Below are 18,065 nucleotides of genomic sequence, written 5' to 3' on the forward strand. Positions count from 1 at the left end.
TGGAGCGTCAGCCTGCGGACTGAAAGGTCCCAGGTTCGATTCCGGCCAAGGGCATGTACCTTCCTTGCGGGCACATCCCCAGTAGGGGGTGTGCAGGAGGCAACTGATCGATGTTTCTCTCTCATCGATGTTTCTAACTCTCTATCTCTCTCCCTTCCTCTCTGTAAAAAATCAATACAATATATTTTTAAAAAAATTATTTCCTTTGGCATCTATGGACCATGAACAAAAGTCAGCAAAATATAGTGTGCAGGCAAATATAGCACTTGTTTTTATAAATAATGTCCTGTTGAAACTCAGCCATACTCATTTGCTTACATGTTGCTCTGGCTGCTATCACACTACAATAATACTTGTAATAGGGACTATGTGGTCCACAAAGTCCTGACCTATCTTCTAGATAAAATTCTATCTTATGTAATCTTTACCTTTCAATTTCTAAATATCTGTAGTTCTAGCCTAACAGTATTCCTCATTGCTGTCACAGTGTATCATATGTTTTCACTCAGCTACAGCTGTGAGCATGTTTTCCCTTTTGCCTAAAATGCCTTCATGAAAGTCTTTTGTTTAGTTCTTCATAACATTCCATATTTTAAAAATGCCTCTTCCCTGTGACTTTTGTGGGGCTATCAGTTGTGGAACACAGACTTTTGTCTGTCCGGTTGAATGTAAGACCTGAGCTAGGTAACTAACTGTGTCTCATGGATTTGAGTCTCAAATGGAGACTCAAGGAGAAAATGCAAGTGGAATGGTTTTTCAATAGCAATGTCCTGATGGAAGGGCTCATAAAATTTCACTGCCGAGGTCCCCAGGAATGTCTTTATTTACATTGTTCACATTCTCTGGTTATTTAGATCTTCCTTTAATATTTTAAAATGTGTAATACCCTTCTAAAACACTTATGTATTGCTTAAGCTAGTACTGATCTAACATTGTTTTTAAATAGACCCACTCTATCACGATTCCATTGGAAATTACACAAATTCTTGCAAGAAAATGTTTAAACATTTTTTCTAACCAAAAATAACATTTAGCAATATAGCTTATAATATAATTAAATTACTTCTATAAAAGTTAGGACCAATTATAAAATACAGAAGACTCTAAAGAACTTTCTTTTCTGTGACTGATTTCAGTAGGCTTTGGAAACCATTGTTGGAATGGTCAATAATAGTGTAATTGTGCATACGCTATTGCATTTAGAGACACCGCTGCCTCTGAGTATCAGAAAAAAATCCAATAAAGGTTATGGAAAGACATTCTAGCAAATGAAGGTTTCTATAATCTTTAAAAAGCTATGCTTATAAAAACGAACACAGACCAGAGGTCAGCAAAATTTTTCTGTAAAAGGGGGACATAGTAAATATTTTTAGCTTTGCAGGCCACATAACATCTGTCACAACTACTCAACTCTGCTGTTGTAGCACAAAAGCAATACATAAGTAAACATACATGGCCACTTTTCAATAACACTTTATTTTACAAAACAGGTAGTATTCCATAGTTAGCTGACTCCTTGTATAGATGGAAGTTTATGCACATCGATAGCCTTCTATACCTGCAGTGTCAATTTGCATACATGATTTTAATATGGGTATAGCTCATATATGCATTGATTGATTGATCATATTTTCCTGACCCCCCTGCTGCATCTGGAAATGTGTCCAAACTCAGAGCTTCCTTTAAGTAGTTTTAAAGGCAAAAGCCTATGAACTGAAGTATTATCCAATTTAAAGTAATGCTTCAGATAAGTTTCTGGTGAGTGGCTTTTAGATCACAGGTTTATATAACAGATGACTTGATGGCAATAGAAATCTGTGTTTTGACTTCCAAATGTATGTAACCTGAGTTCTAAATTCTTTTCTTTGAATGTACATGTCCCAGAATCTATGCCAGATCTATTCATACAACAAACCAAAGGCTGTTTTCTCCTTTACTCTAGCCGATGTTTACTGTGGTTTGTTTGTTGGCTTTTAATATCCTAACAGAAATATGAGCATTTACTCATATTTAAACTCAATAAAATTTCTGTGTGGTATCATCTTGAAATGCACTATGTTAACTCTGTGAACTTTTCATAGTTGACAGTCCTTATTAAGCCAAGAAAAAAAAAACTAGCTGCAATTGAAATTTTATTAAAATTTTGACTTTGCCTGTACTCTTTGGGAATGCTTCTTCCTTTCAGTCACTTTTATGCTCTAATCTTGCCATTCAAAGTGTAAATGTAAACAGACTCAGAGAAAGCTATATTAAGTGTCAAAGTGAGGGAAGGACTATTTGTCATCTTTTTTCTTCTTCTTCTTAAATAAGACCCTTTAACATTTCTTCTAATATTGGTTTGGTGGTGGTAAACTCCTTTAGTGTTTCTTGTCTGGGAAGCTCTTTGTCTGTCCTTTGATCCTAACTATTATAGATTCTTGCTCTTCATCACTTTGAATATTTCATGCCAATCTCTTCTGACCTGAAACGTTTCTGTTGAGAAATCAACTGACAGTTTTATGAGAAGCCTTATAGGTAACTACCTGCTTTTTTCTTGCTGCTTTTAAGATTCTCTCTGTATCTTTAATTTTTGTCATTTAATTAAGGTGTGTTTTGGTGGAACTCTTTGGGTTCATCTTGTTTGGGACTCTCTGAGCTTCCTAGACTTGTATAACTATTACCTTCACCAGGTTAAGGAAGTTTTATCATCATTTTTCAAATAGGTTCTTGCTCTCTCTTCTCCTTCTGGCACCCATGGTGTGAATGCTGATATGCTTGTCCCAGAGGCTCAAGTTGTCCCAGAGGCTCCTTAAACTATCTTCATTTTTTGGATTCTTATCTCTTTTTACTGTTCTGATTGGGTATTATTTTTCTTTCTTACCCTCAAAATTGCTGATGATGTTCTGTAATGCATTTTTTATTTCAGTTATTATATTCTTTATTTCTAACTGGCTCTTTTTATGTTTTCTATCTCCATTTTTATTTATTTATTTTATTTTATTTTTTTCTTTATTGATTAAGGTATAACATATGTGTCCTTATCCCCCCATTGTCCCACCCCTCCCCCCCACTCGTGCACTCACCCCCCTGGTGTCTGTGTCCATTGGTTAGGCTTATATGCATGCATACAAGTCCCTATTTGTTGAAGTTCTCACTAAGTTAATCTACTCTTCCTCTGAGTTCATTGAGCATCCTTATAACCAGTATCTGTATCTGGTAGATTGCTTTTTTCCATCTATGTTTAGTTCTTTCCTTGAGTTTTGTTTTGTTCTTTTTTTCTTTTTTAATATATTTTATTGATTTTTTTACAGAGAGGAAGGGAGAGGGATAGAGAGTTAGAAACATTGATGAGAGAGAAACATTGATCAGCTGCTTCCTGCACACCCACTACTGGGGATGTGCCCGCAACCAAGGTACATGCCCTTGACTGGAATCAAACCTGGGACCTTTGAGTCCGCAGGCTGACGCTCTATCCACTGAGCCAAACAGCCGGTTAGGGCTATTTTATTCTTTTACTTGGGGTTTCTTTGTTTCTCCCCTATGTTTGTTTCTATGTAATAGGTAGAGCTCCTACATCTTGAGGGATTGGTAGAGTGGCCTTATGTAGCAGGTGTCCTGTCGGGCCACTGGCACAGCCTTCTTGGTCACCTGAGCTTGGCGCTCCATGTGTGCCTCTTGTGTGGGCTGTGTGAATCTTCTTGTAGTAATTGAGCTTTGATTGCTGTTGGCACATTAATGGGAGTGATTTACCCCCAGGTTGATATGCCGCAAGGACTGGCTGTGACTACTGTGGACGATCTGCTGTGCAGTGGCCAACCCCACAGAGCAGCAGTCACTTTAGTCTGGTTCTGTTGCTCATTGAGTCTGCTGCTTGAATGTGCCACTCATGGAGATGGTTGGGTGTTGCTTCAGCATGGTCTGAGGTTGTCTACTGTGTGCTGACTTTGGGGCCTCCTAGAATTGTAGGCCAAGGTCAGCTGCTGCCTGTGCTCTGTCTGGGGATCACCTAGCATGAGCTATGAAATGATCTGCAGGTGGCTGCTATGTGTGCCGGGCTTGGAGGTGCCCAGGAGAAGCCAAGCTGTGAAACAACAAGGTATGAGGCATGCTGAGACCAGAGGCTACTTGTTTGAGAGATTTTAGGAAAGTCTGCAGCATGAGCCAAGACAGGCTGTTTGTATTGAAAAGCCACTGGAAATGGCTTAGGTTGGGAGAGGCAGGATCTCAGGGAGTCACTAGGGCAGAGGGAACAATGTTTGCCAGGTTGATGGAGACTCAGCTATGGTGCCTGTCTACTGGTTCTGTGGGGGAAAGGCTTGTCAAAGGCCAGCACATCTATCTTGGAGATAGCTGCCCTTCCAGTCCTTACCCTCATGCCAGACATTTCAGTTACTCCCCATATGTCCCTGGCACATTTTGAACTGCTACCCCAGCACTGGAATGAGTGAGTCCAAATAAGTTCATGCACGGGCCCTTAAAGAGGAACACTTGGGACTCCAACAGCCCTCATCTGACTCAACCACAGTCTCCACTGAGGATTTTACAGCCAGAAGTTATAGGGATTTCTCTTCTCAACACTAGCACTCTCGTCTTGATGGCCTGGTGTGAGGCTGGGACCTTTTGCTCCTGAGCAGAACTTCTGCAACTGAGATATCCCTCCCAAGTTTTAATCGCCACACATGGGTATGGGACCAGCCACTTCTGTGTCTCTGACCCATCTATTAGTCTCAGTGTGGCTTCTTCTGTGTGAATCTTTTTTTTTTAAATTTATCTTCATTGTTGCAAGTAATACAGATGGGTTTGGAAGAGGATATATATTAGTTGTATTTAGATAAAAATCATTGGAAACATATATAAGAAAAATACATAAAAATCTACAAAAGAAAATATTTTAGTGTCCTGTGACTTGTTTGATAGAATGAAAATGGACACATTTGAGGGATGGTTTGGAAGTAATTATTGATCTTTTTTACATTTAAAAAATAATTTAGACATGTGATAGAAGACACTATTAATTTAAAATAATACAAAATAACACATAAATAAAAACTTAAGTACATAGTATTACAATAAAAATTAAATAAACTAATTGTTAAATGGGTACTTCTGTTAAACTTTATTTTTAGGATTCTATTTACTTAAATTTGCTTTATATATAGTAAATTAAGTATTGTTTACTATAAATTTATATTATTTAAAGCTACTTCAAAAGATTCTCGAATTATTTATAACACCTTTAATTAGATCACCATAAGTAGATATTTAATAATAGTATTCAGAGCCTGATAGTTATAAATAATAAAAACTTCAAACTGTGTTTTTTGCTTTTTAATTTCAACTCAGGTAAATGGTTTCAGACCCAACTGAGTCCTGTTGCTCAGTTATTAGAAATGTTTTTTTCCCCTCTTCTTTTGGCTCTTTTTCCTTATTTCATGTAAGCTCTTTCCTTTTTTCATGTATTGGTGGAGATGGCTTCTGGTATTTACAGGCTTCCTAGTGTCTGTGAACTCAGAAGGTAAATGTCTTTTTCTCTATAGTTCTGGCAAACTTGCCAGAGAAGAGCCAGTATACCTACCTTAGCCAGTGTTTGTGTTTAGAAATACTAGTACAGTGTACTCTGATTCAAAAACTAGAATTCTGTGCAAGGAGGGAACGTAAGGGAGCAATGTTCCCTGAAAAAAGAAAATGCAAGGAGAGAAACAAGAAAGCTAATGATCACTATAGCTATTTTGTTATGATCCAATCTAATAAAATGGTATGCCATATAGCATTCGGTGATAGTAGAATAAATGTTCAATTTTTACTTCCTCACATTTATTTTAGACTTTCATGTCTGAAATGAAGAGGATTGTTTTTTTTGCCAGGACAGTATATTTTAATCCAGCAAATTTCAAACTAGTACATTTATAATTTATTTGCTAACCTGTTACATACGAAAGGAAGTTTGTGAACGAGGGAACTATGACCACTATAAAGTTTGAAAGTGATTATTCTGGTGAATCTGAATAGTATGTATGGATGAGATACAGACGACACAAATAGGGTTTTGTACTAAGAATGTGAGGTAGGAAATCCAGACTTAAGATTATTATAGTAGAAATGGAGATGAGTAACTTGTCTTTTCTCCCTGGAAGAAATATTTAACTACACATGGTTTCAAATGCTGCCAATTTCAATGTGTTCATATTGCCTTCTTAAGTGAAATGAAGCTGCTTTCATTTCAAAGAACCAAAGGCAATATGCTTATGTTTGCAATAATCACCATAACAAAATATTTATCCAAATGAGTCATACTTTAAAGAATGACTCATATGTTTTTTCTCTATAATATGCACTGCCCTTTAAGTAGAAGAAAACATCTTTAGAAGATAATAGTTGTTATTTTGATTGTCAATCTATCCCAGATCTGCTATTCTATATTTTGTTGCTTGTAGTCATAAACAGTACTTTCATCTTGAGAATTCTATCTCAAGCTAGAGTATCAGATCCCTGATGGATAAGAAAAAATGGTATCTGAGAGCCATAGAAGTAAAGATAGATATATAGATATACAGAGATGGAAAGATGAAATAGAGAGTGAGAGAGAGGCAGAGACAGAATGGAAAAGAAAATACTTAACTTACCTTCTTAAAAACCAGTTAACTGACAACTTTGTTTTATTATTTCCTTAGAAAAATATGTAGACCAATATTCAGAGAATATACTGTATCCCAGCGAGTGCTGTCACATTCGAACTATTTCATTTCTATTATTAGTAACTAGTGGCCTGGTGCACGAAATTCATGCACATTAAAAGGGAATTAAGTAGAGGAAATATTTCAATATTGCTATTTGCCCTTTCTCTATAATAGAAGTATCAGAGATGAAAGAAAATCAGTAAAAAATATATATAAATAGTATATAAATTTATTAATAAATAAACAATAACAAAATAATATAACAACAGACAGGCAGTGTCAAGTCCTGGCCAGGGACGCAGGCAGGCAGCCTCACCTCAGTGCTGGGCAGGCCTGCACTGCCCGTGCTGGGGGCGGAAGTCCCCACCCCTGTCCCTGCCCAGCAGCTCCTGCCTGTGGATGCCTCCGTTGGGAGCGGCCTCCACCTCCTAGGCAGCATGACAGGAGTGCTGGGCAGCCCTGCCACATCTACCTGCGCTGGGGGCAGAAGTCCCTGTCCCCGCCCAGAAGGTCCTGCCTGTTGACCGGTCACCAGTCATCACTGGGACACCCTTAGAACCAATTAGCATATTCCCTCTTTATTATATAGATGACTTTGATAACATGTAGCTGACTGTATAGAAAGCATCATGCATCATTCCATTTGATCTAAAACTATAACCTCAAGCTTGTGTATCTTTATTCATCTCTCATTAGATTATTGAGTAAACAATTGTTAAAAGACACAAAAGCCTTTGGATTTTTGTGTGTGTTTTTTCTGAAGAGTTTATAATTGATTTTGACCCCAAGAATGTATGTAATTTATTTGTGTTGGTTAATTCATCTGTTAAATGAGTCTCTCCCTATATACAAAGTAATATTTGAGGATGTCCTATCAATAAAATGCCATCAAGTATCAAACTAAATGTTTCAGAAATGCAAAAAGTGCCATAAGGAAAAGTCAGCTTATTTTACTTAAGGTTGAGTCATTGGTTCATATCAGTAAAATCTTTGCCTATCATTGGTTTGTTATCCAATGATGAAGACAAGTTCTCTGGGTTTCTGATTTAATTTGCACACTTTATTTAGGATGAGAGTTTCAGAACTCAGTATCAACATAATATTGCTCTATAATATCTTGTTTCAAGGAATAAAGAACAGTACAATTTGTGCACCTTTTCTAATGATCTATGCCATTGGAAAGTAGAGAGAACAAAATTGAAGAAATTATAATGGCTGAAAGAAAATAGAGCTAAAAAATAAGAAATTTGGGCTAGTAATACAAATCTCTGTCTTCATGACTAGAAAATGGAATAGAAGTTTATTAGTGACTTATTTAAGAACTAATAATAATAATAAGCATAAACACAGAGCCTGGGACATTTGAGCAGCTTACTAAAGATTTATTCTGTTTCCCTATAGCAGAGAAATAATAAAATTACATGGAAATTATAGCAAAAGTAAAGGCTTTCAAGTTTGGCATACATGTTTTTTTTTGAAAAGCGATAACGGAGAAATTACAAAGCTTAGATTCTAATCTCAGCTAATGATACCTGTCTGCTGATTGGCCTGGGCAACAATTCAAACTCCCTTCAATTGTCATAACTCTAAAATGAGAATGTTGAGTAATTACACACTGAGATCCTTTCCATTTCTAATATGGGTGATTGGATGATTATTGATATGTGTATTGGCTTTATTAATATGATGATTAGGAATATTCTGAATGTTTGTAAAATATTATGACTTAGAAAACAGTTTGGTAAAAATTAATGAATTCTGTAATTTAGTATCTCTTGGATAATTTAACTAGCTTTGATATAGTAGTCATATAAAATACAAAACAAAATGCTAGTACTCAAAAAACATACAGCAATGAGAATAGATTCAAATTGATAAGCTTTTGGAACACTCTAAGAAATCATGCAGTTAATAAGGACAAAAATAACAAAAACAAAAGTTAAAAATATTGGATGAGGGGTTAATATCCAAAATATATAAAGAACTTATACAACTCAACACCAAATAATCCAGTCAAAAAATAGGCAGAGGACTCGAACAGACACCTCCCCAGAGAAGACATAAAAATGGCCAACAGGTATATGAAAAGATGTTCCACTTCACTAGCTATTAGGGAAATGCAAGTCAAAATTATAATGAGATACAACCTCATACCTGTTAGAATGGCTATTATCAACAACATAGGTAATCATAACTGCTGGGAAGGTTGTGGAGAAAAAGGAATCCTCATTCATTGCCGGTAGGAATGTAAACTGGTACAGCTACAAGGGAAAACAGTATTATGGCAGTACCTCAATAAATTAAGAATAGAGTTACCATATGACTGAGCAATTCATTTTATGGGTTTCTAACATAGAAATTAGAAAACATTTATTCACAAAGATATATGCAGCCCTGTGTTCATTGCAACATTATTTACGGTGACAACCAAGACATGGAGACAACCAATGTATACTTCATTAGAGGACTGAATAAAGAAGATGTGGTACATATATACTATAAAATACTACTAAGCCATAAGAAAAGATGAAATATTTCCATTTGCAACAATATGGATGGACCTTGAGAATATTATGCTAAATGAAATAAGTCATTCAGAAAAAGCTAAGAACCATATGATTTCACTCATATCCTATATAATAAAAGCCTAATATGCTAAATGTCTGGTTGACTGGTCGGCTTTACAAACAATCAAAGCATAATCCTATATAATAAAACCCTAATATGCAAATCGATTGAACAGCAGAGAGGAAAGATGATTTGTTATGAGTGGTGGGCACACACTGCAATATATAGATCATGTATCATATAAATGTACACTTGAAATCTATATAATCTTATTAAACAATGCTACCCAATTAATTTAATAAAAAATAAATAGAAATATTGGAAATTGGTTCTAGTTTGCATAAAGACTATTATAACTGTATATTTTGACTTTATTCATTAAGATAGTTCACAATTAGGTTGATAACATTTATTATAACATTTATTATATGTTGCTGTTATTATTACATTAATTTTATCACCAGTTTTGGGAAATTATAGAAAGAGCCTTATTCTGGGAAACTGAAGATTTGGATTTTAGTATAATTTTTTTTAGGAATTAGTGTATGGCTTATTTTTTCTCATCCTTGTTTCCTAATCTATAAAATTTTAAAGTAATGTTTCAGTTCTAAACTCTGATTATTGCTATGAGCAATCTTAAAACTGATTTTTTAAAACTATGTTTTTATTGATTTCAGAGAAAGGAAGGAAGGAGAAAGAGATAGTAACATCAATGATGAGAAAGAGAATCACTGATTGGCTGCCTCCTGCATGCCCCCTAATGGGAATTGAACCCACAACTTGGACATGTGCCCTGACAGGGAATGGAACCATGACCTCCTAGTTCATAGGTTGACGCTCAACCATTGATCAACATCAGCCAAGCTTAAAGCTGATTTTAAAAATTAATTTTAGTAACTATTTTCAGAGGATTTATAATTTCTGTCTTCTACTCGATCAGTCTATTTATCACTATTGTTTATAATAATTTAAAAAGACTGAGCCCCAAAGATTTAGTAAAACTTTTCTTTTGAAATGTGAATCTTTTTACATGTGCCCATGGTAGGAGTGTGTGTAGAAGATACACTACAGAGATAAGTGTTTCAACTCTCTCTGACCCTGGAGCAAAATAAATGAGAGTAATAAGTTCACCCCTTTGAGTTTTGCCTTGTTATCCAATATTCCCCAAATCTTGAAGCCAATAAAAGTAAAATAGTCTGTCAGGAAAAAAAAAAAAAAAGCAACAAAGATATTTCCTGGTTTTTCCCCTCAGGAATTTTAAGAAAATTACAACTGTAGATGTATGAATGAAATTACTTCTAAATTTTAGAAAATTCTATCAGTTCAGAAGTATGTGACTATCTTTAATAGAAAGTTAGACCTCTACCCCAAGAAAAATCTATTAGATGTTTTCCCCTTATTATAAACTGGGGGTGGAAATGACCTAGTTTCTCATGTTTTTGTTTTTTTAAATTCAATTAGATCCACATATGAAAAGAAAAGAAAAAAAAAGATTGAAGTGGTTCTTTGGTGGGGACTCAATGCTTCTCTTCACCAGATAGGAGAAGACCATTGCTAAAGAGCCTTTATCACAGTATTTAGTGTTTTGCTTGTGATCCAAAGTTAATGCTTAATGAATAAGTGGGGGAAAAATCAATGCCATAATCCAGGACCTACTCTATTGCTAAACTGCTGCTGTGGCCTTGGGGGTTGATTATCCCCCTCCACTGTTCGTCCTTTCTACAGTGTGCTTTATACTTCTGGTAGCAATTTTGTTGACTATTTTACTGAGATTTCTATTTTCTTGTGCTTCTAGCCTCCCATTATACTTGTCTCATGTTTCTTAGACCTTTTCCCAGTATAGTTCAAGAAATTTTTTTGTGTGTGTGAACCAATGTAAATTCTCACTGCGTTCGTATGTTCTTCAACTTCATTTAGAAGTTTCCTGTCATTTCCAACTAACTCCTGCTTATGTTTTCATGTAACCTTTCCAAATCTTTTCTACTTTTCAGTCTTCCTACAAAGACAAAACTGAGTGCATTCAAATTTTCTTTTCACCTCACATGTTCCGATGTTTATTAATCTGCATCTGCCACAGTCCATTATCAGAGTAACTAGTAGTCCACTCCATACCATGGCTTACTCTCTTCATGTCTCCTTTAGCATATTGCTTCATGATTGATGTTCCCATTTTTTTGTCTTCAGTTCCTCTCATCCTCTTGATCCATCTCTCAGCCTTTTATTGATTACCCATTCCATTTCTTGAATATTTCCCCACAGTTGTATCTTCCATTGGTTTCTCCTATTTTTTCCTCAATTATTAACTACCTTTTCTATGTATATATCTCTGCTCTCTCCTTAGCTTTACATGCCCTAAATGTAGATATCCTCAAATATATAACTTAAGATTTATTTTATATTCCTTTAAAATATCCCCCTTAGAAAACGTATCCAAAAATTATAGCTTTAATTTGCTTTGTGAGTGATTTTCTTGTAAATGTATGTATTTAGCCCTTGTTTCTATTCTGAGCCTTATTGCCATATTCTCAAATGCTACTGCATTAACTACAAATTCACACCTTTTATTTCTAACCTTATTTTTATACATGGACCTTTAGACTACTAGCTCTTGTGCGCACACACACACCTGTCACCTTAAACTAAATATCACAGCTATTACGTTCAAGCCCTCTTTCTTTTGACCCCACATTCAACCATTTAGGTAGTCTTGTCAATTCTATCTTGTTACCACTTTACCAGTCTTTTGAAGGCCATGTAGTACATGAGAGAAAAAAATAGGAGAATTATATAATTTAATTTGTAATTCTTTCTTGTTCAGTAACATGCTTCTCAGGCCTCTCCAAGCATGAATAGGGAGGATTATTTATGCGACTTTCCTCCTTACATCAAAAGCCAGATGCCTCTTCTCAAGTGACTTAAAGAGACATTTTACACTGCTATTTCACTTATAATTGAAATTTACAGCTTTCTTTTCTGAAAGAGTTTATTATTTGGCCAAGTAGAAAATATATCCTTTAATCCTATTCTTAGAAGCGCCATGAGACAATTTTTGTTGACTTCTGTAGTTTTTACCCCTGATTACATCAAATTGTAAACCCTACTGTTCTCTGAGATTTTCCCTAAATTGAATATGATAGGTAGCATTACAATAATTGCAATAAAAGCACCTGTAAGGGAATAAGCACTTAGGAATCTGGATCCTTGTTTTGAATTCAGCTTTCTAAAATGTAGAGGTTTTACTATACAATTTAGGTTGAGTTATTCAACCATTCAAACGATGGTAAGTATTACCAAAATAAAAACCATGCTTTCAAGCAATGCAGAAAGTTAACATCAAGTATTTTAAGAAGCTTAAAATGCTCCCAGGATTGCTTATCTAAAGGGATTTAAAGAAAGACAATATTGGCAGGATTTTATTATATACCATCTGAAGGAAAATGAACTTTGCCTCAGGTCGTAAATGCAAGTGGTAACTCTATCATATAAAGAGGGCTGTCTGAATAACCTAATTGAATTAAGATATGAGAAATATTCAGATATTTTATGCCAAAATATGTACTTTTATTTAAAGGATTAAAATGGAACATCTACATTTTTCCCAGTTCAATAGTGTAACAATTTTTCACTTTTTGTTTGTATATCTATGAAATATTTTATGTAACAGCCTAATGAAAATGATAAAATGACCCATATTATCTACACAGATTTGACAGAGTACATAGATTTAAATGAAGAATTGTAAGGGATGACTTGGAGATGTGAGATGAGGTCAATCACAGATGATTAGAAGTTATATTGCTTGTTTCACTTTTACAATAATTCTTACAAAGAGCCTATTTTGTGGGATTGTTTACTCTTCACATTTAATAATTTGATTCTGTTGTACTATAAATAAAATATCAAAATATCTCAGCGAGTAATGGCTGGCAGAAAACTTGGACTATGAAAGAGGCATATTTTCTTTCCATCATTTTTATGCACAAATACCCAACATCTGGCCAACATCAAAATATGTAGGTTCTGGCAGCTGGTATACCAAATGCAGTCAGAATCTTTTCTGAGCAGGTTCACTACATATGATCTGGGACACATGTTTGATATTATCTGGGAAAACAAAAACAGTGAGTCAGTGGCTTAAGTTCTACTTGACAATGAAAAGAAGTTTGGCTCTATAAATTGTTTCTGAGAAGAATATTTCACTTTGAGCACAACAGCTAAAGGTTCCATTATTAATGTAAATAATTGAGAGGGAAGAGAGAAGCCTTGATGATTGCCATGGTAAAAAATTAAACAGCCCTGGGATTGTCAATTGGACTTGGCTTCAGTAACTGGCTGGGAATGCAGACGTTTGATCCAGCATACATTATTACCAGAAGTCACGCTGACCACTGTCTTCCCCTATACAGTATTTGTTCTCCAGGGAATTATAATTTTCCAATGCCACTTTTAAAACCTTATGACATTTTGTAAAGGGTTTTTGTAATAAATGATACCTAGATTTTGGAGTAAACTTCAGATAGTTTTATTTGTCAAAAACACACTTTTCCCCTTCTTTAGATAATAGATGATTTAAGTAATTTAGAAAACTTCTGCTGATACTAGGCTACCTATGCACCTACCTGTTAATGTTGCATGTTCCAGGATAAACATAACTGATCTTCCTGTGCAACATATTTTAGTTAACTATAACAGCACATTAATTTGATCTGCAGAACAATTTCCTTACACCTTTATCTGCTAAAAAAAATTGAAAGTAAGTGACTAAAATTACATTTTTATATTCTTTCTGATTATTCTGATGTAAGATTTTAGTCATAATTCATAGGCAAGAATTCCCAAAAGGAAGATGTAGATCTTTTCAATTCCATTTAGATTAAGTTTATAGATATGTTGCCAGTAATTGTAAGTTACTTATAGCATGCACCAAGTGACACATGAGTGTTGTCTTAACATTAATTTTGTTACTCATGTGTATTCATCTGAGCATAGACACATACACAAATTAATCATTCCTACTACTTCAGAGTCAGGTATTTCCTCCTAAGTGTCATGTTTATTATGACAGTAGAATCCCACCTACTTGCTAGTTGACCAAATTGTTAAAACAAACTCATTCTTCTAGTAGTCCCCAAAAGTAAAAATAAAAATTTAACTGGATTGAAAACAAAGCTTCTTGAATCTTCTAATTTCCTCTCAACTTCTGTGGTCCTCTTGATGATGATGGCTTTATAACTGCTTTAGGTAATGCCAAGTCATAGAATGCATTAAACAAGGGTTTAACAAGCTTCTTATATCACCTGCCATGCCCCTCAGACCAAACTACAAAGTTTTATGCACACTTTCTAATTCTGCACTGGTGCCTACGTATGCACTGCAATTATGCACGTATTTATGACCAGTTCATGGGCTTACACAAGCAAGGGGTCTAAAATGGACTGAACACAACAGGCCTACCTAGGGCCTGTCGTAGATGCCCTTATGACATCCATAAGAAAGTTTTCAATAGGTTACTTGGAGAAATCAGAAAGTATATATTTGAATCTTTTGAACATAGATGGCAGTTAAAGCAATGGACATAAAATTTATTTCTGCAAGTGCAAAGAGTGAGAAGAGAGCCAAACTGAATCATAACCCATAGTATAAAATAAATACCTTATATAATTGGGTCCATCCTATATAATAAAAGGCTAATACACAAATTGTCCCCTAGACCAGAGTTCGAACGGGAGTTCAACTATGGGGCGGGGCTGGCCAGCCAACCGCCCATGGCCCCTCCTCCCGGTCAGCCCCACTCCTGATTGGCCCTCTCACCCCGATCAGGGGTGGGGCTGGCAGGCCAACTGCCTGCAGCCTCTCTCCCCCGCCAGCTGGGCCCGATTGGCCCCGATCAGGGTGGGCCAGACCCCACCTGTGCATGAATTCATGCACTGGGCCTCTAGTATTGGTATAAATACATGATTTAATAAATAAGTAAAAGGACAATAGACAAGTGTTGGATGCAGAAAATTTTGAAATTATTTATGTAGATACCTGAAGAAGGTGGGGAATAATTCCCCACTCTGTCTTTACAGTGGAGAAAATTAAAACTACGTCAGCCAGGTAATTAAGGTTAGCATCATCAATGAAAATTTATATTGATAGTATATACCCTTGATAGGATGTGATGAGAATAGCACTTTATCTCTGTGGTTTTTCCACCCACAAAGCCTACAATATTAATTTAATCATAATAGAAAACATCAGACAAATACCAGTTTGGGGACATTCTACAAAACATGGAGCCAGCACTCCTCAAAATGTCAAGATCATTAAAAACAAGGGAATGGGTTTAAGTGTCTCGAAAGTTACCTCACAATTTTTTGCTTTGTTTATTTTTTGATATATCAATTCTATACCCCCTCTATCAATCAAGTCCCTTTGCTTAATTAAGTTCAACATGCTAAAAAATGCTGCTGCAATCTAGATTCTAAGTCAGAATAACCTTGTAGCTCCAGAATTCACAGTTAACTGGTATCTTCTCTTATTTCTAAGTTCAAATCCCCAAAATGATACTGTACTCCACCAGCTTATCTCTGGTACTCATATCCAGATGTTATAAATTACTGACTCATCTGTAAATGGGCTCCTTCTTTAGTAAGGTTCTCACCCTCGATCCATTTAGCAGTGACCCATAGAGCTGGGCAAATATTATTTGAGAATTGGTATGCTTAGGGTGGGCATCCCCCAAAACACTTTTACAATAGCTGTGGTTAAAAGAGCCCAATACCTTAAAGTGGGTGATAAGCAGTTTAATGACCCCCAAAGATATCTATGCTCTAACCTCCCATAAATAACTTACGTTACATGGCAAAGGAGTACTAATGTCTCAGATGCAATTAAGGCTGCTAATCAGCTGACTTTAAAATGGAGATTATCCAGTATAACTAGGTGGGTCCAAAGTAACCAATCACAAGAGTCCTCCAAGATGGAAGAGGGAGGCAGTAGAGACAATGTTAGTGTAATTTGATGCAAGAAAAACTCAACAGGTCCTTTTTCGCTTTGAAGATGGAAGGGGCCCAGGAACCAGTGACTGTGGGCAGCCTCTATTTAGAAAATGAAAAAGAAAAAAGATTTCTTCTCTTGATCTTCCAGAAGGAAACGCAGCCCTGCTGACATCTTGATTTTAGCCCAGTGAGATCCATTTTGGACATCTGTTCTATAGATCATAAGGAAATGAATTTGTGTTGTTTTTAGCCACTAAGTTTGTGATAATTTATTATAGCAACATTAGGAAATAAGTGCAGTTGGTTTTCAGGTTATATTTGTATCTTAATCTATACCCGACGAGTACTCCAGCAGAGTCAGTATATTTGTGGTAATTGTGGGTATCCCTGTATTGACTACATTTGGTTTGCTGATTTGTTTCTCATAAATATGTAGAGATTATTCATAAGTAAAATATAAATGATCGGGAGAATTAATGAGTGACCATCAACATCAGAGTCAGAAATGACCCATCTACATAATAAAATACAAATGAAATGTCCCCATAAAGTATTTTGTTTTGAGGGGATGTTGCCTGAATATTGAGGCAATGAGATCCATGCTTATTTCTGTCTTGCCAAGTGTATTGTCTGACATGGTCTAGTTGCATTTGCCATAGTCAAATGCTTATGCCTCTAGCACAGTAGGCGATGCTATATAAAGAAGCTGAAGAAGGATATGAGAACATCATTTGTTAATGTGTGCAGGTTCCGTGAATATGTTAAGACCCTTAATTTTAAAAAAAAAGTTTTTAAAGCTAGATGATGCTTGAAAAACTGTTTGCTTTAATAAAGCCTCAACATTTTCCAAAGAAATCAGAGTTCTCACAGTTTATTTTTAAAAAGCTTTCAAATTTCTTTATCTGATAAATATTATAAAAGAAAGGAATGAATGGATAATAGTGAAATTTTGTTATGCTTCAAACAATAAAAGTCTTTGAAGATGGCTTCATTTCTGCAGCTGCATGATAGCTAGAATTTCCCAGCAGAAAAAAGTTCTGTGTGTTCCTTCCTCTATCTTGTCTGTGCCTTCCAGGCCTCAGGAAGGCTTCTCTGAGTATCAGATCTACCAAATTCTATTCCCTTAATTGCTGTATTTTACATATCACATAACAAAAAGGTATTTCTTAACCAGCTGCCAAAGCTAGGGAAGAAATGGAGTAATTTTGGGTCAGTGGCCAGCATCAATCTGGACTTGGGTAAGTAACATCTGTCCCAATTACAACTCTCTCTGCCAAACCTATACTTTCCCACATCATTTTAAAATGACTTAGGTGTGACAAATGCATGTGCTCTAGATCCCAGACTTTGTCTTGGAAAAGAGGACGTAGGCTTCTGCAGAGCACAGGAAAAGAGCATTGGTTGCTAATGCTAACTAGGAGTGCAAGAGCAGAAAGATTATATTGTAGCCAGTTTTTAAAAATAGACATGTATTTCCAAGCATTTGACAATCATTTCTGGTCTCTACTTCTAGAAATGGCCCATCAGCAAGAGCATTATGGGAAGGGTGAGATGGGCACCTGCCTATCTATATTGTCATCTCTGGGAAGCAGAATTGCTCTCAAGGGGTCAGCATTAGCATCTGTACTTCTCAGAATCAGAAACAAGTGGCTCAGCAGAAGGGGAAGTAAGCAGATATCTCACATGGACAGGGCCCATTAAAAACAAAAATTCACTGGGGTGAAATTCTTTATAAAACAAAAAATGATTTCTGTTCTCCTTGTAAAAATACTGTGCTGATTTTTTAATTCAATATTAGGTTAAAGGTAATCAGATTAATATTTAAATACTAAAGGCCTAGTGCACAAAATTCGTGCAT

The sequence above is a fragment of the Myotis brandtii genome, unplaced genomic scaffold (genome assembly GCF_000412655.1).
Source record: "Myotis brandtii unplaced genomic scaffold, ASM41265v1 scaffold365, whole genome shotgun sequence".
Classification (NCBI taxonomy): Eukaryota; Metazoa; Chordata; class Mammalia; order Chiroptera; family Vespertilionidae; genus Myotis; species Myotis brandtii.